The sequence below is a fragment of the Molothrus aeneus genome, chromosome Z, assembly GCF_037042795.1.
Source record: "Molothrus aeneus isolate 106 chromosome Z, BPBGC_Maene_1.0, whole genome shotgun sequence".
NCBI classification, from domain to species: Eukaryota; Metazoa; Chordata; class Aves; order Passeriformes; family Icteridae; genus Molothrus; species Molothrus aeneus.
Window position 1 is genome coordinate 25,921,820 of NC_089680.1, and position 17,310 is coordinate 25,939,129.

At 33.0% G+C, this 17,310-nt stretch overlaps 1 long non-coding RNA gene across 1 annotated transcript in view; it reads left to right on the plus strand.

Annotated features, from left to right (window-relative positions):
* LOC136569218 (uncharacterized) overlaps window positions 1–7,444 on the plus strand; it is a 476,564-nt gene extending 469,120 nt beyond the window's left edge. Inside the window, exon 5 of the long non-coding RNA XR_010785325.1 lies at window positions 7,370–7,444. This is a non-coding gene — a long non-coding RNA (uncharacterized lncRNA). The remainder of the gene's footprint in view (window positions 1–7,369) is intronic.
* Window positions 7,445–17,310: the final 9,866 nt, after the last annotated feature.

The window sequence follows — 17,310 nt, forward strand, 5'->3', positions numbered from 1 at the left end:
ATGGACATTATGAAGGGAACTACTATGTTTAAAAGGCTAAGTATCTTACCACTCATTCATCTCATAGGATGACTTCCTCCTCCTGTGAAACTCTAAATAATGTATTTTCTTAAAAATAGTTAGGTTGAAGATTTATTTTTGCTTGCAGATTTGATGAACTTTTAACTTGTTTAATTTTTTTTTGTTTGTTTTTAGAAGAATGGAGCCAATTTTCTGTTAGTGTAAAATAACATTATAACATTTAACTGGATTCTGTAAATTGTGGAATCAGTTAGGTTTTATATCCGTTCTTTCCAAGTTTCACCACTAAGTTTATATCATTAATTTAGCATGGCTTTTTGTCTTGGATCAAAGATTGTTGATTTTAGCAAGTATTTTGTGGTGTGTCTTCTGATAAAGATGTATTTTTTTTATAGTTCAGATTTGCGGAGGATATTTGGAAGGTGATGTTAGACTCAGATTTGATATTTAGTGATTCTAATACTCTATATTCCATAAGTTATGTGAATAAGCCAGGATCTTTTAAATTCTTTACATACAGTGACTTTATAGTTTTTGCAACTGCTCGGGAAATGGATTAACCATAAATGGAGACCTGTGTGATAAGACTGTACGACTATTCCAAGATTTGAGAGTAAAGCATGTGGGAGTGGCCTTCTATATGGCCAATTAAAAGATTGACTGGCTTATGCTTCTTTATGTACTGGCTTATGTTACTTCTTTTTTCTGCTTTGTGCAGATTGATTCAATAGAAAAAAAAATCCTGCAAAAATATCAGATGAAAAAGTGCAATTAAAATATTATATAAAGGTGAAATCAGTCCAAAGGCAATGAAGTTTTAAATTTGCTTTACAAAGAATTAATAAATTTGAATTCTGATGACTAACATTTTTACATAAGTGAAATTCCACCACAGTGTTAACTCTAAAAATTTATTCTAATTGGATGGTAGAATCTCTAAAGAACAGCTTCAAGAACTGAATAGCACATAAACTGAAGGCTTAGAACAAATATTAGAATTGCATATTTTTATTTTCAAAAACCTAATTAATTTTATTACTCAGTGCATTGAGAAGTCCTGATTCATTAATAACTCATGTTACATGACACACTGTTGCTAATACCATTTTAGTTCTTTATCTGAAAAGAGACATTTGTTTCTTCAAGAGCTGCCTTTTCTCTAATAAGTGTCAGATGACAGTATGATAACCTCTAACAACCGTCCATGCTAGCATCTATCTTGTACCTATTAGTAGCAAGAGTTCACAATATAGTTGCATTCAGTTTTTATATTAAGAAGGCTTCAACAGTTCTTCTTCAGCTACTGGTTTTTAATTTGTGAGTCATTTTTTAACCAAAAAAATTGTTCCCAAATATTTTTAAACTGAAAAAAGTCTCCCTTTAGTAGTTTCAGTTCATATCTTTATGAATACATAAAAAAAAGGATTATGTTCAGTTCCTGTATAGGTAATTAGAATGTTATACATTTGTTAATAAACTAATAGTCTCTATTTTAACATCATATTAAAAAGATAGTAACATAACTGGTATCCTGCACTTCTTGTGAACATCTACAAATTTAAAGACCTAGAAAACAACATGAGAAAAAAGCCAAACCAGCTTTTTTGCTAAGTACTGTTGGACTTCAGCCCTTTCATGTGAGAATATGTTTGACTTCCCTGATTTCAATTTGTTGTTATAAATACTAGAAAGATAAAAGATGAAAGATGTTAGAATTAACTGATTTGAATCATTCTTCCTTTGAAAATTATATAGAATCTCTATATAATCTCTTTGTTGTCTATTTAAAATCAATTGCATGGTCATAGGCCTATAAAGAAGCTTTTGCTATTAAAGTGTGCATATTTACAATATAACATTTAAAGATACCTGTATTTACATTCTTAACCCACAATACAGATTTTATAGATAAACATTTCTGAAGGAATGAATAACTAAAGTGACAAGCCACCTGCAACTTTGACTTTAAAATTACCAATATGGTGCTGAAGCAAATGTTAATGTCAGTGCAGCTTGAGGAAGATTCATACTGTTTATAAATGGTGATAATTACGAGAGAATTACTTTTTCTGAAATGTTTTTTATGTTTTTGACTCTGTAAGTCCAATTTATTTACAAACTGCTAAAACATTATTTTTTCCATGATGAGCAAAAAAGGAAATATTATATAATTACAATTTCGTTAAGGGGGATGTAGGGTGTACTATTACATTCTTTTAAGCAGACCAGTAAAGTGTGGATGAGATGTAGCCACCAACTGTTTGAAAAAATTACTTTCAGTTAACGAGGAGTCATTATTAATCATTTCAGCTGGAGAGTTCCACAGGGGGCTGTTTTGGCCATGCTGTTTTTCAGCATCTAAAAGAAAAGAGATTTGAATGACAGAAGAAACCATAAGCTTTAAAAATCTCTGGCTGATGGATAGCTGGGCAGGATTGTAAATGCTCTGGAGGATAGGATTAGAATTAACAAAAATTCTAACAAATTAGACAATTTATACAAAACAAGAGTGTGCAAGAAAAGTACAAGGATGCTATGACACAATGCACATATTAAACAAAAATAATTGGATAGACTGCAGTGACACAAAATTTTAACATAGTGTAATATTAAAAATTTGTTGCAACATAGACAAATTCTTAATAAATCCCACAGTACTGCTTGTTACACCATCAAAATTTCACAACCTGTTTAAGCATACCATATCTCCTTTCCTTATTTCTCTATGCTCATCCTTCTGCTTTTAAAGGCAAGTAGTGAAAGGGAAAGTGAAGATTCACACAGGCAAATAATAACATACTACAAGCTCCGTATCTGAACATCATCCACACTGGAATCAAAGAGCATCTGCCTTGAAGGTCAAGTATAGCCATTCCAGCATATAAACATTCCAGCACAGAAACAAAAGGAGATAACAAAGTAACACGGCAAGGAAAAATTAGTCTGTAATAGAAAACTTTGATAGTATTGTCATGTAATGGATATGGGATCTTTGCTGTGGTAGGGAATCCCAAACTACAATGTTTTGGTGACAAGGCTGGATGGGTTTTCAGTTAAGGTTAGTACTGAGAAGAAAGGGAGAGGTATTTTATGCAAGTATAGATTATCTGCCAGGAAATGTATATATGTTGTAATTAATTTAATCTCCGTAAAATAATTGAATAACATATGGGTTTGTGGTTTAGGCTTTGATATATGAACACTTGTATTTACTTATAAACCAGAATATTCCTTCAGGAGAATTAGAAAAAAGGATTATATAATTTAATGGAACTTTTTGATTTCTTCAGGAGGCATTTTTTGTGTCTTTTGAAGAAGTGTTATGAGATTGACAAAGGTTATGATTCAGCAACAATAGAAAAATGTTGTGAAATGTCTGTTGTTGGAATATTACAAAAATGAAAACACACAGATCAAACATAAAATTGGGAATAATAGCATTTGGCATTTTTTTTAAGTGAAGGAGACACATATCAGGAAAATTACAGAGCAGTCCTAAATAAAATGCATTCCTACTGCTCTTATATTAGGTTTTACTCAAATCTGTTTCAAGTTTTGAAAGAACTAGAAAACACAATATTCTATGTAACTATTACTGATCTCTTTTACACTACACTGTTTTTCTAAAAATCTAAGAAATGGGAAAGGATCTTGTATCCATAGAATAATAGAATCATTAAGATTGGAAAAGATTTTAAAGCTAATCAAGTCCAACCTTTCACCAAGCACTGCTATGTTCCCCACTAAGCCATTTGCCCAAGCACCACGCCTACATGTTTTTGAACACTTCCAGAGATGGTGCAACCCTGAGCAACCGCTTCCAAACTAAACACCCTATCAGTGAAGAAATTTTTCCTAATCTAGAATCTCCCCTGATGATACAAGAGGCCATTTCTTCTTGTTCCATCTCTTGTCACCTGGGAGAAAAGGCTGATCCCCCACCTCACTACAACTCCCTTTTAGGCATTAGCAGAGATCAATAAGATCCCCCTTAAGCCTCCCTTTCTCCATGAAAAAAAATTAGAATAATTTAGACATACAAAAATAACTAGATAGTGGTGCAAAAAACTAATTTACACTTAAACAAAATGTTTAAAATTTCTCTTTCATAGTCCATTTGGAACACCCTTAACTTTTAATTTTGTCCTCCTTTTGGAGTGGGTATCTCAGGATGCTAATAGTGAGAGTGAAATAAAATTTTGGACAATGTTTTTCCTAGGATTGAATTTAACTTTTCAAGTCTTTTGATACTTGGCAAAACCTTTGCAAAGAAAATTAGAATTAATGTGAGATAGTAATACACACTGTTGGAATTCCTTCTGGAATTTGTCTTTGTATTCATCATCATAAAAGTAGAGGAAATTATTTTCTATGCTGAATTATAAACAGTATTTAAAATTCAAATTGCAAATATACCATTGAAAACAACATTTTATTCCCTTCCTTTTTTTTTTTTTTACCTGATCTGTTGAAAGGGAAGTATAGTATCATTGCCCAGTAATGAGTCATCACAGAGTGATAGTTACTGCCTGGTAGTTCATATGGTGCCTTTAAAAGGGGGGAGTTATAAAAGAACTTTGAAAATTAAATAGTCTACTTAGGTAATGAACACCATCAGTGGTTTTTACTGAAGTTATAATCTCAATAGAATAAAGCATTTTCTTATTATAATAGCCTCTTTCTTATTTTCGAAAATTGTGATGATTCCAGGTTTGGTGAAATTTAAACAATTTTGTAAAGATAAGCTTTAAAAACTTGACAACTGTTGAAGAAACATCCTGTAATAGTGGAAACTTGCTAAACATTTAAATTATTGCTGAATATTGTCCTTGAGTTATGTGTGCAAACTTAGAGAATAAATCACTTTTTACATTAAATAAAACGAAATTACTTCCAGGAGGCAGAGTTCCTGTTCTCTTTAAAGTACAATTAATTTCTGGCAATACAATACAATGAACTATCTTACTGATATTTTCAATTTATATACAAAGAAATAATTTATAAAAATAGCATTTTCATCTAAACCTGAGAGTGTATAATTAGAACTCCCAAAAAGATTTTACAGAGCAGGAAAGTTTGTGAACAAAGAGAGTTTGTAACTTTTCTGGATCAATATTTTAGTTCACAGCAGAACTAAGATTATGCATAAGGATTATTAGCACATAATTTCCCAATTTTAAGTACTTGGAGGCCTTCTATGTAAGGATCAGAGTGCTGCCACAAACTAATTTTGTAGGGAAGGTAGTAATATAGAGGGTTTTTCACCCAATTTCAGTTCTAGGTAACTTTTTTCCTCCAGTTGGTTAAAACTAGAGCAAAATAGTCTAGCCTAATTGTCCCCACGGAGATTCAAAATAATAAAATGGAAAAAGGTTATAGACACTCAGGTTATTTTAGATTCTTAAGACAGTGCTTGCAAAGTATATTTAGCTTAAGAGGTATATTTTCACTTGCACTGTGATTCTCCTATCAGATTTCATTTACTGCTGTTGTTCTAAGACAAGGAAGGGGAAGAGAAATAAAAAATACCAAAAAATTGTTGTGAGAAAAAGTTAAACTATTAAAATATGAATTTTGTTGGTTTGTTTGGGTTTTCCTTGTTTTTTCCTCCTAGCCAAATATTGCCTGATGACTTCTGCAGAGACAACAGACTTTTCAGCAGGTTGAGAGACCTAATACTAAATGTATTTTTATGGTGGGAATTCTGAGGTCTTTAATTTGAAGACATTGATAAGGTTCCACTGGATTTTCACTGATAAATGTTCAGCTCAAACCCTAGTTAGAAACTAAAAGTAAAAAAAACTAGACTATTTTAATATAAAGAAAGGGTAAATAGATATATTTTTATCCTCAGGTTATTTTTTTTAATGTGTAAAACCCTTTGGGAAAAAAAAATCTGCTAATCTTTGAGCCATGAAACAAACCCCAAACCAGCAAACAAACCCAAAATCCAAGAGCAATCCCTCAAAAACAAACAAACAAACAAACAAACAAACAAAACAACCAATGTAAAAAAAATAAACCAACAACCAAAAAACCCCACAAAACTAATTTATGTAATACAAACACCATGGAAAAATTGTTAAAACTTGGCAACACTGCAAGAACTGAATGGATAATCTGTTAATAGGATGTCTTGAATAATCTTAAGATTACAGAGGCACACATGCTTCCTCCAAAGCATGGAGTTTACCAATATAGTATCTAATATTTTTCTTTTATATGTTAATTATCATTAGCATAAAACTAAAATAAATTCTATATTATTTTTATGTAATTTTTCTATGTATCTTTCTTTTCTACTATCCAAAGAGACACATTTTTATTTTCTGTATTTTCTGATATTTATTTACCAGATTTTAAATTTTGAGCATTAATCTTCATTAATGTTGCACTGGAAAGAGAAAAATGCCTGTAGACAAAAAGTTGGAAAGTAATTTGCTGCAGGAAAATCAATTTTAGATTGTTTTTATTAAGCTAATGTGTAACCTCAAACCTTATTAATGGAATAACCATGGTTATAGTATTGATAATTTTAACAAATCTAAGCAATTATAAAAAAATGCATCCAGTTCCATGAAATGAATGTTAATTCAAAGATGAATCATTTGTATTTGATGATCATAAAGGAATTTGCTGCACTAATCTGTTTTCTTCCTCTGCTTTTATAGAAAGCATTTCCTCTTGCATCCCTGTATTCACAAACATCCATGTCCAGTCAGACTCTATTGCTTCTACCCTGGTGCACTTTCATCAGTCATCACAAAGCACTCTTACCCCTTTCAAACCAGAAAATAGATCCATTTTTATTATTTTAATTGTTTTGATTTCCCCTTCCTAGAACTGAAATCCTAAAATATGGTCTGATGTTTTTTGTTACTTTCTAAGCATAAAAGTAATTTGTTTTCCAAATGAATTTTTTATGTTCAAATAAACTCCTCAAGTCATAATTTAAATTGCTCTGGTGTGCAGTCGGAGTTCTTCTATCCGGATATCCCTGGAGTTTACTGGTGTCCACAGAAATTCACAAATTTTAATTTCCAGGAGAGAGCTTAAAATTGATTTTTCGTCAAAACACTGTGTGGGTGTAGGGAGAGGAAGACTGAACACACTTGAAAGCTTAGGCTTTAATTGGGCTGCTTTTCTGACATAAAATGTGCTTATTTCAGAATGCACTCTTTGAGGTTTAAGTAAATTGAGGTTTAAGTCAATCATGTAGGGTATATGTAAGTTAATTATTTGTGGTTTTTACAAGTATTGAACAAGCATTTACTTGTTTTGTTGTATATCTAATGTCTGACTATTTATTGCCAGTGATGATAGAAAGCTTTTGTTTTGTGTTTTTCAGATCTCAGGATAGAGTTGTTTTGATTGTGTTCCAAACCTGCAAGCTCAGGGTGAGTAAGAAGACTTGTTATTTCTTTATCCTGAATTGGGATGGTTCTGTGAATAACTGTTTTCTACCATATGATCATATTTCCTCACACATAAAAAGCCCAAAGAAGTCCCACCGAGTCTGTGATAACATCAACCAGTAATGTCAGTGATTAATTAATCTCTATTTGTTTCAAGATACTGTGAGGAAGAAGGAGTTTTTTAGGCTTACCTCATAACAGTAAAATGAAATTGTTCGTGTTTTGTTTGTTTGTTGTATTTTAACATAGTTTGACTGAAGACATCATCTCGTAACTGTACTTCAATGCACTATGTGTAATTTGAACATTTTGCATTTTGAGACTTACATTAACATAGTCATCAAACACAGAAAATGTCATTTCAGAGAGAGAGACATAACATGAACCAAGGAGATAACAATCTGCAAAATGACAGAGGTTCTCGAGTTGTAAACTGAATTTCTGTACATTAAATAAATGGTGAGAAACCATCTTTTAAAAGTGAATCAGGGCCAAGCAGCAGAAAACAGTAATACAGCCATGTTACAGGTTCTATCAAAGTTATTTCTTACTGTCAGGATTTTTATATTACAATGTGAGGGATAAGAAATATACCTGTTATAATGAAAACTAAAATGACTGAAAATCTTAAATTTGGTTGTCATAAATCAATTTTTACACTTTTCCATAAACTTAAGTTTTTTGAGAAATGTTATGTTAACTATGAAGTCAATTGAACAAAATACAATGATATTTAGCATGTTCCCGAAATAATTTAATAAGTAATGCAATAAGGCAAACAAGCCTAAACAGGTTACCAGAGTATTCTCCTGTGTTTTAAGCTTGTTTCATAATATCAGACTTAACAACGTAAAGTGTTGGTTTCATAACAAGGGACAATATGATTAGCATGCAATTGAGATCAAACTCTTGAGTAAACCTTATTTGTACAACACAAATAGCTGTCATACTGTGCATAGATGGGCAGCAAACAGCACTTCTAGACAGTGGAAACCTAAACCCAGGAAAGCAGATCTGTCAGCTTTGCTTTGTGTTTCCACTCACTGTGTGAAAGTAGTAGGTCAGTTTTTCCATGTTGCTACTTTTGTATTGAGTTACAGATTTTTTGTTTTATGGCATATTTCTGCTTCAAAGGCTTCCTGTGAAAGCCTAAAATTTAAAATTTTGTATTATCAATTAAAAAAAAAAGTAAAATATTCTTTCTTAATATTTAGGCAGCTCTGGTGGACTTTGTTTTCATTTTGCTTCTGCTGGCTTTCCATGAGTTTATTTCTTGTTCTTTTGCTCAGTCCTTCAGAATGAGATTGATCATTGCTATCCCATAATTCTTTATAAGTAAGCAAATCAACTATCATCAAAACTGCTAACTGTATAGATAATGCCTTGTGAAGTTTGTAAATTTCTGGTGGTTGAGGAAACACTGTCAGCTTTTAATAAAAATACACTGAAGTGACTGTTAGAGAAGTCTCACTATAATTCTGGTATATTAGTTAATATAAGATGCCTGGTAACATTTTCCTCTTATGTTTTGACAAACTGATGCTATAAAATACACACAAGCATATATGTGTGTGTTTATTGTGTATAATAAAGCTTGATTTTCAAAGAAAGTACACAAAGACTGGTATATCATGGTTTGAGGAGCCTTTTATTTTACAGGACTTTTATGGGTATGAATACAGGAGGCAGCTAAGCTAACTGCATTAAATAATTGATATATATATTTAATAAAATTATGGTAAATTAATAGGGAGGAGGCTTTGATATTAAAAAAATAATAATACAAATAGACCTCCCCAAGCAATACAAAAGAGAAATCATTAACTTTTGTGGGAAAATCCAGGAAAAAACCTCTCAAACCTTCAAAAACCCAAAAAAGAAGAAAAAAGCCACAAACCCACAAAAAACCCAATTTGCCTTTTCTTTAAATTGGATCACTTAAGTTCAGCATAGTTGGAGCAATTAAAAAATGCATCTCACATTTAATATGTGAGAAGGCTCTTTTCCAACATTATCATCTTACCAATCTACTTAAAGTAGAAAGATAAATAGTCACATTAATTCCTTGCTTGAATTAATAAAGTTCAATTATGCCTGTAAAACATGGGATTCTCCTCAGCATTGTTTGTAAACTGTATGTACAGCAGATTTGTCAGAGAACTTTCTTACATTGTTTTATTGGACTGAAATTTATATACATAAAAGTGATCCAGCTGACTGAAGTAGAACAGAGCATCAGAACAGTAGAACAGACTATGATAGAGACAGATACTGGACATTAAAGAATCCTTGAAAAATTTCAATCAAAACCATGCTTGGTTGAGTTAGAAGTTTAAAGAAAGGTTTGTGGTATGCCTGATTTAATAATTTATTATAATAACTCTAAAACCAGGACACACAAAGCTAAGGAATACTAGTACTGATTTTCTAGATCTTACTGTGTTGTTCCATTTTTTCTAATAATGATGTTGTATTACGTATATATTTAAGAAATATTACCCAATAAATAAATAATTTCAACTTTCTTCTTCACTTAAGAATTACATGATCGTTCTTATGGAGATTTGAAAAAAAAGAAAATTAACTGATAGAGAACTAATGGATGAAAATAAATATTTCACTAGAAAATTAATACCAGAAACATACCCAACCTTATGTCAAGGTCCTGTCCATGCCAAGCTCTAATAGCAGTACTTATATTTTTATACAAAATAAATAAATAACAGTTAAAAATAAACAAATCTAACTAAAAAAAAGCACCTACAAAAACAAAAACATAAACCCAAAAAAAACCCCATTTTTCTCTGCTCTACTTATTTTTACCATTTTTTCTAGTTCTCTCATAGTTCATTTATGACTTTTTTAACTCCTTTTATATACTTTATTTATCTGTTGCCTCATGTGAGTAAAGAATGAAAATAAAATTCCAGGACTATGGCAAATTTTCTCAAAAAAGAAATTTAGGTTGCTACAAATCAGCAACCTAAATTTGCAAATACTCCTTTAGAAGCAAATATTAATTTTAAAAAATATACAATAGAAGAAAACAAAAAACATCAGTTTCCTGACACCTTGTGGATGATATGAGATGATATGAGTCTGTAAGGGGCAGCATGGAGTTTCAGAAGTTGTGAAGGATGTGTCTCTCCACTCAGGGTGTTAAGCAACTGAGTCAATTCTGCTAACATAGTTGTCTTTTTCACACTTTTGAAAGCAGTGGCAGGAAGGAAGTAGACATGGAGAGTGAGCTTGAGTTTTATTGTATGCTCAGCTTGTGAAGTCTATTTCTCCAAACTGACACTTATGAAAATAATTTCCACCAATCTGTGTGTGTGGCAATATTTAATCATCCCATAAATACCATAATTTTATTTTTTCTATCACTTCTTATATTTTTATATGATCTAGAAAATCGATATAATAGCAAACACCTATTTTTCAATTTTAAAATTAATCTTTTTGAAGACAGACTTTGGAGACATAATCTCAAAATGCCATTTAGCATGCATTCCTCTGAGTCGTGTATCACAAATTATCAGATATATTTCTATAAGTATGCTTGTATGTTAGCTGGAAACACCTTGACACTAGTTACTGCATTTAACATTGTATTTGGAGAACACTTTACTTATGATTACTTATTTACATATGAATGGATGAAAATAAATACAAATAAGTATGGGCATATATATTTAAAAGCATATTAGTGTTCCTGAATGCATTCAGATTTGATCCTGTATAGTCTCTGACTGCATTTTTGCTTTATAGATAGGCAAGTGTACATGCATACATAGAAATGTGTATTATTGCATTTCTAATGTGTAAAGTAGTATTTTCCTAAAAACACTGTAAAAGTGCTTAAACACTTGTTCTTTTTAATGTAAATTTTTAGCATATGTGCAATAAAACATAGAAAAGTAGTACAGCAAATTTATCTTTTAATACTTTTCATCCTGGGTTCACTAATGTGTGAAAAGATATGGATAGATCTTTTGCAAGTCATATTATGGTAAAAGGTTGTATGTAAATTGCAAGTAAGTTCGGGGGTTCTTTCACTGTTCTTTTCTAGGTTTTTTTTTGAAGTTACAAAAAATAACTCCTGCTAGAAAAATTCTATCTTTCATACATATGAAAATGTAACACCTAAAAAAAATTATTTATTTTATTTGAAACACCAAATAGTCAGTACATTACTTTTTTCATTAAGGAATAGAACCAATGCAAGTTAACCAACCTGGATAAAATGTGAAATGGAAAACAAAAACCCATTACTCTGAAAACACTTTCTTTTTCTAATAAGGATACTTGGAAAATATTGATTAAAAAGTCCTACCATGGCCGCAGCCTAGGGCAAATTATCATTAGAGTGACGATGTGCAATCTTGATTATATTCTTTTTTTACCTCTGAGAATGTCATTGCATCTCTTGGGAGTATGATTATTTCTGAAATTAAAATCAGCTTTAAAAGAAAAGGTAGCTTGAATCTAATTTCCAGATTGATAGAGCTAAACATACAATGAGAGTAAATCTCTTCTAATGTAAACCAGAGACCAACATTATAACCCTCAGGGTTTTTCAATGGTGGTTATATCCTGTTCTTTATAAAGAACTTCGCTAGTTTTCAGCCAGTGATTCTTGTCTCTCGTAACTGGCTTAAGGGACAGGACTTGTGGACAGGAGACAGGGCTTATCATATGTAGCTGCAAAGGATACAAATTTGGTTGAATCTAAAGGAAGCTGAGCAAGGAAGAAATACTAGTGGTATACATCTAAATGGGCATAAATTTTGGAATTATTTTCTCCAATTAAATTATTTAAATTATTTGATGGGTGGGAGACATGCCTCTCCATTACAAGAAATGACTTGTAATGGACACAGTAGTGGGTACAATTATCAATGGATTATTAGAAATGTTCTTAGACTGATTTTTCTAAAATATCTTTGAACGTCTTTATCAATTCACATCCATCCCATTAAACACAAATTTTCCTGGTTGTTTTCAGGATATGGGAAATAGGAAGAAATATTTTTAACTTATTAGCTTGCATTTATAAGCTGCATCAGTATCTGCTTATGTAAGATTAGAATTACTCCTTTTTTACAAAGGGTGTGGAATAGGAAATGTAAATTATAAGTTAAAGGTAAAATTTCCTCTTTCGTCCAGCCCCTAACATTATTACAGAAATATGAAACAGAGAGGACCTAAAATTCAACATAGCAAGAAGATTTGCTTTTATATTAGTAGAGATCTACTAACTCTCCAAAGGAAGATATTTCTGCCCAAGACCAAAATGTACTGTACAACCATTTTGTAATGCTGCAAGAGACAGGTCATCCTCAGGACAACTGGTCTCCCTACCAGGTAGACAGGGACATGGAGCAGCATAGCTTCCCCTTGTAATCCAGGAAAACACAGTTAGTGACCTGCTGAGCCACTTAGATGCTCTTCTTATATCAATGGGACCAGAAAGTATCCATCCTAGGGTGATGAGGAAGCTGGAAGAAGAGCTCACCAAGCCAGTCTCCATTACTTTTTGTCATTCCTGGCTCACCAGGGAGGTCCCAGACAACTGGAAACTACCCAATGTGACTATCCACAAGAAGGGCTGGAAGGACACTGCAGGAAACTACAGCCTTGTCAGCCTCATCTTGGTGTGGCAAGGTTATGGAACAGATCATCCTGAGTGCCATCACACAGGACCTAGAGAATGGCCAAGGGCTCAGACCCAGCCAGCATGGATTTAGAAGACTGCCTGGCCAACCTGATCTCCTTTTATGACCAACCAGATGTCCCCATCTGGTCCTCTGAAGAGGGACGTGTACCACTGGATAGAGGGGCCAAGTCCAATGACATAAGTCCAAGTGCCAGGTCCTGCACTTTGGCCACAACAAACTCCTGCAGCACTACAGGCTGGGACAGAGTGGCTGGACAGTGGCCAGGAAGAAAAGGCCCTGGGAGTAGTGACTGACAGCAGCTGAACCTGAGCTAGCAGTGCCCAGGTGGCCAAGAAGACCAATGGCATCCTGGCCTGTGCCAGCAATAGTGTGGCCAGCAGGAGCAGGGAAGGGGTTGTCCCCCTGTACTCAGCACTGGTGAGGCCGCACCTTGAGCATTGGCCCCTCAATATAGGAAAGGTGCTGAGGTGCTGGAGCATGTCCAGAAAATAGGAAGGAGGCTGGTGAAAGGTCTGGAGCACAAGTCCTGTGAAGAGCCACTGAGAGCACTGGGGCTGTTTAGCCTGGAGAAAAGAAGGTTCAGGGGAGACCTCATCATTCTCCACAACTGCCTGAATGGAGGTTGCAGCCAGGTGGGGGTTGCCCTCTTCTCCTAGGTCTGGATTGGATATTAGGGAGACATTCTTCACAGAAAGTGTGATTGGACTTGGAATGGACTACCCAGGGAATGAATGGAGTCACCATCCCAGGAGGCATTTAAGACTGGGTGTGGCACTTAGTGCCATGGTCTAGTTGATTCTATAGTTAGAGAATCAGTGACACACACTATATCCCTGAAGTAAATTATAAAATTACATTACAGATAAATCTGAAACTTTTCTTTTAGTTAAGAGTAACCATTTATTTTCTGTTCTTAAAAAAAAAAAGGATAAAAGGGTAAAGAAAATGGAAAGAAGGGAAGTAGTGATGCTTGAAGAGCTTTTGGATTTTTATAAATCTGCGAAATATTCTTCTAGATTTTTTTTTCAAAACCTAATAAAAAGACTTCTATTAATGTTTGTGGCTTGCAAATTAAGTCCTTTTTCATGCACTCCTAATGAACTTGATCTTATAAGTCTTGGTCAGTCAGGTCAAAATATTTTATTTTCTTAGGTATGCAGGTATTTATATCTTTCACATGCATTATTTTCACTGGGCTTGTACAAAATCTAAAAAAAAATTAGTCACTAGTTTATGCCCCTACTTTGCACAAATTGACAGGAAGATGAAATTTGCCGAATAAATATCTAAAGAGCTTTATAAATGCTATATGCAGTATCCAATTTACTGCTTTACACATTGGGAACTAGAATTCAATCCACTCTGTTGTGTCTTTTATTTTCTCTATATTTTATATTTGTAACGAAAGCAGAGAAATGGTAACTATACCCACTGCAGTACTGAAAATGCTGTTAAAGTACAAGTTTATCAAGGATTTCATAATTCAAAATTCACACTGAAAATAGAGAATTGAAAACAGAGAAATAAAAATAGACTGAATATTTAGACAGTTGCTAGGCTATTGGACACATGCTTCAAATGATAATGTCCTGGCTTTTCATCTTCATCCAGCTTCTGCTCATGAATGAAACAAATTTTCCCAGAGAATAATCTCGAAAAGTATCTCATGAATTGTCAAAAATTGTGGATCTATAAAGTGTTGAGCTGAAATCTGGACAATATTTGTTTGAGGAGGTTGCAAAATAAGCAAACATTTTTTCATTTCATGTACAGTTATGGTTGGTTTTCAGAAGTTAAATTAGAAGCTGTCGTATGAAAATATATGTCCAACAAGGCATTTTCTCAATACTTACTATCCCTGAACAAATATTGGACAAAACCTGCATTATCTTTTTTCAGGGAAATGTATTCTTTTGAGTGTGTGCATGTGTATGTTCTGTTGAGGAGTTTTCCTGAATCTTTATGCTCAGTAAGACATTGTATAGAAATAAAACCTGAAAAATTGCATAATGAAAAAAAATGCTTATACTTGGGATGATGGGTCCCACAAATGCATTTTCTGGGCAGATGGAGGACAAATTCTTAGTGGCTCATTTTCAAAGATTGGTCCAATAGATTACTCCCATTCATTTGGGATTTGAGTACAGTAAAATCTAATCTCAACTGAGTATTTCAAAATTTTTAGGAGAAAACCAGGTATCAGGTAGACAAATGCAAAACTAACTGTAGTATTAGTCCTAAACAAAAAGCTGTTAAATTATTTTAATTCATAGCTCCAATTAAAAATAGTGTTTTGAATAGATGCATCAAAGACCATAAAACAAAATCTAAGCCAGGTCAAAGATTCAGCTGTCTCAGCATGACTTTTCTCGTAGTGCTTGGCTGCAAACATTTAAGTGGTTTTACTTCTGCACTAGCTTCCATCTTCTGTCAGTCTGACTGTCTGTTCCACTCAGCTCACTGTATTACACTGAAATGGAAAAGTGGGAAAGGATAATGAAGAAATCTGAAAACACTTCAGATCCTTGTAATTTTAGATTTCATTACTGAGTAAATTTTCTAATGTGGCAAAAAAAAAAGTAAAGTTGCTCCGCGGCAAATTCAGTCAATCTTTTAAATACAAAAAAATTTCATTTCAAAATTGCAATTTAAAATTTAAAGTGACTAGAGAGGAGAAAAATAAAGCACATGTCATGTGCTGTGTATTTCTAGCAGCTCCTTCCAGTACAATGTCTTCCTTCCACCTCCTCCAGTCCACTGGCATCTGCGTGGTGATAAATTGCTTGCAGCACATCTGAATGTACAACTTGAATAGGTGTATGCAGCTTCGAGGATACTATATTTTTTTTTGTTTTTCCATCATGACATATCAAAAGTAAGGAATTTATATACTATGATTTGTCATTTTGAACTTTGATAACCCTCTCAATGTTTATCAATGTTTGTGTCTGAACTGAAACTTGGTATTTATTTGGACTATGGGTATATTCAGAGACCAAGGTTAACCTTACGCTGGATCATCTTATCAATAATGAGGAATTAGGGGAAGAAAATAGAGGTAGCCTGTATTCAGAAACAACATTGATGTGTATTCATGTCTGCAAAAGCCTTTCAACAAAAAGTAGGTAATTCTAGAGGTAATAACAGAGGAGATTTCATTGTGTGACTGGGTGGAATTCAACACCTCATATGTCTGCTTTACATGACAGATTATTAATAAACTGCCACTGTCATCAGGAAATACCAGTTAGCAGTGACTGCCCTTTCTGAATCAAATTTTTAGAAGTTTATTCTTAAGTATTCTTGCTCTCTAATACACTTTCTTTTGGTGCAAGTCATTCACTTTATGCAGAAAATACACTTAGTTCTTGTGCCATATAGATTTTAAAAATTAATACATAGCAGAATAGTACCACACAAATTAACTTTACTCATTTTGCTGTGCAGAAAATGAGGACTGGAGAAGATAGGGCTATTCTTGTACCAGGACATATGGAAAAGGTTATGGGAAATATTCTAGCTCGGAGTAGCAATCAGACTTCTCTAAACAGAGAGACACAGGCATATTGTTAATAAATTATAGGGTTTTCATACTTTAGAGGTTTTTTACTTGCTTCCAAAATCACTGCAAACCCCTTTGCTGATCAATCACAGTGAAAACCTCATAAAATTTCCATTAATCTTAGATATAGGTTATACATAGATATACTCTGGATAATGAAATATCAAATAATCCCTTCACCAAGAGTAGTTCTTTATGAAGTAAGGAGTGAAATTATTGCATAATATGAACAACATATTGTTGCTTTGACGCCTACTTTGTTGCATATTTATGCACTTTGAGAAGATTTTCCTATGTCAGATATATGTCTTCCCTCTTCAAATTCCAAAATATTTAGGGTGAAATAGTAGGATTAATATGCAGGGCCTAACATGTGCCAAAGAATCTTCTACGAGGGACTGCCTTGGAAGAGAGCTAGCAAAAGCTTCATCCTGAAATGAAACTCTACATTAATTAATTCATCTTAAGCTAAACAAAAGCATAGATGCAAATATATTTTTCTCTTTTTTCTTTTTCTTTTTCTTTTTCTGTTTCTTTTTCTTTTTCTTTGCTTCTTTTATGCTTTTCCTTTTGTTTTTCCTTTTGCTTTTCCTTTTGCTTTTCCTTTCTCTTATGCTTTTCCTTTTGCTTTTCT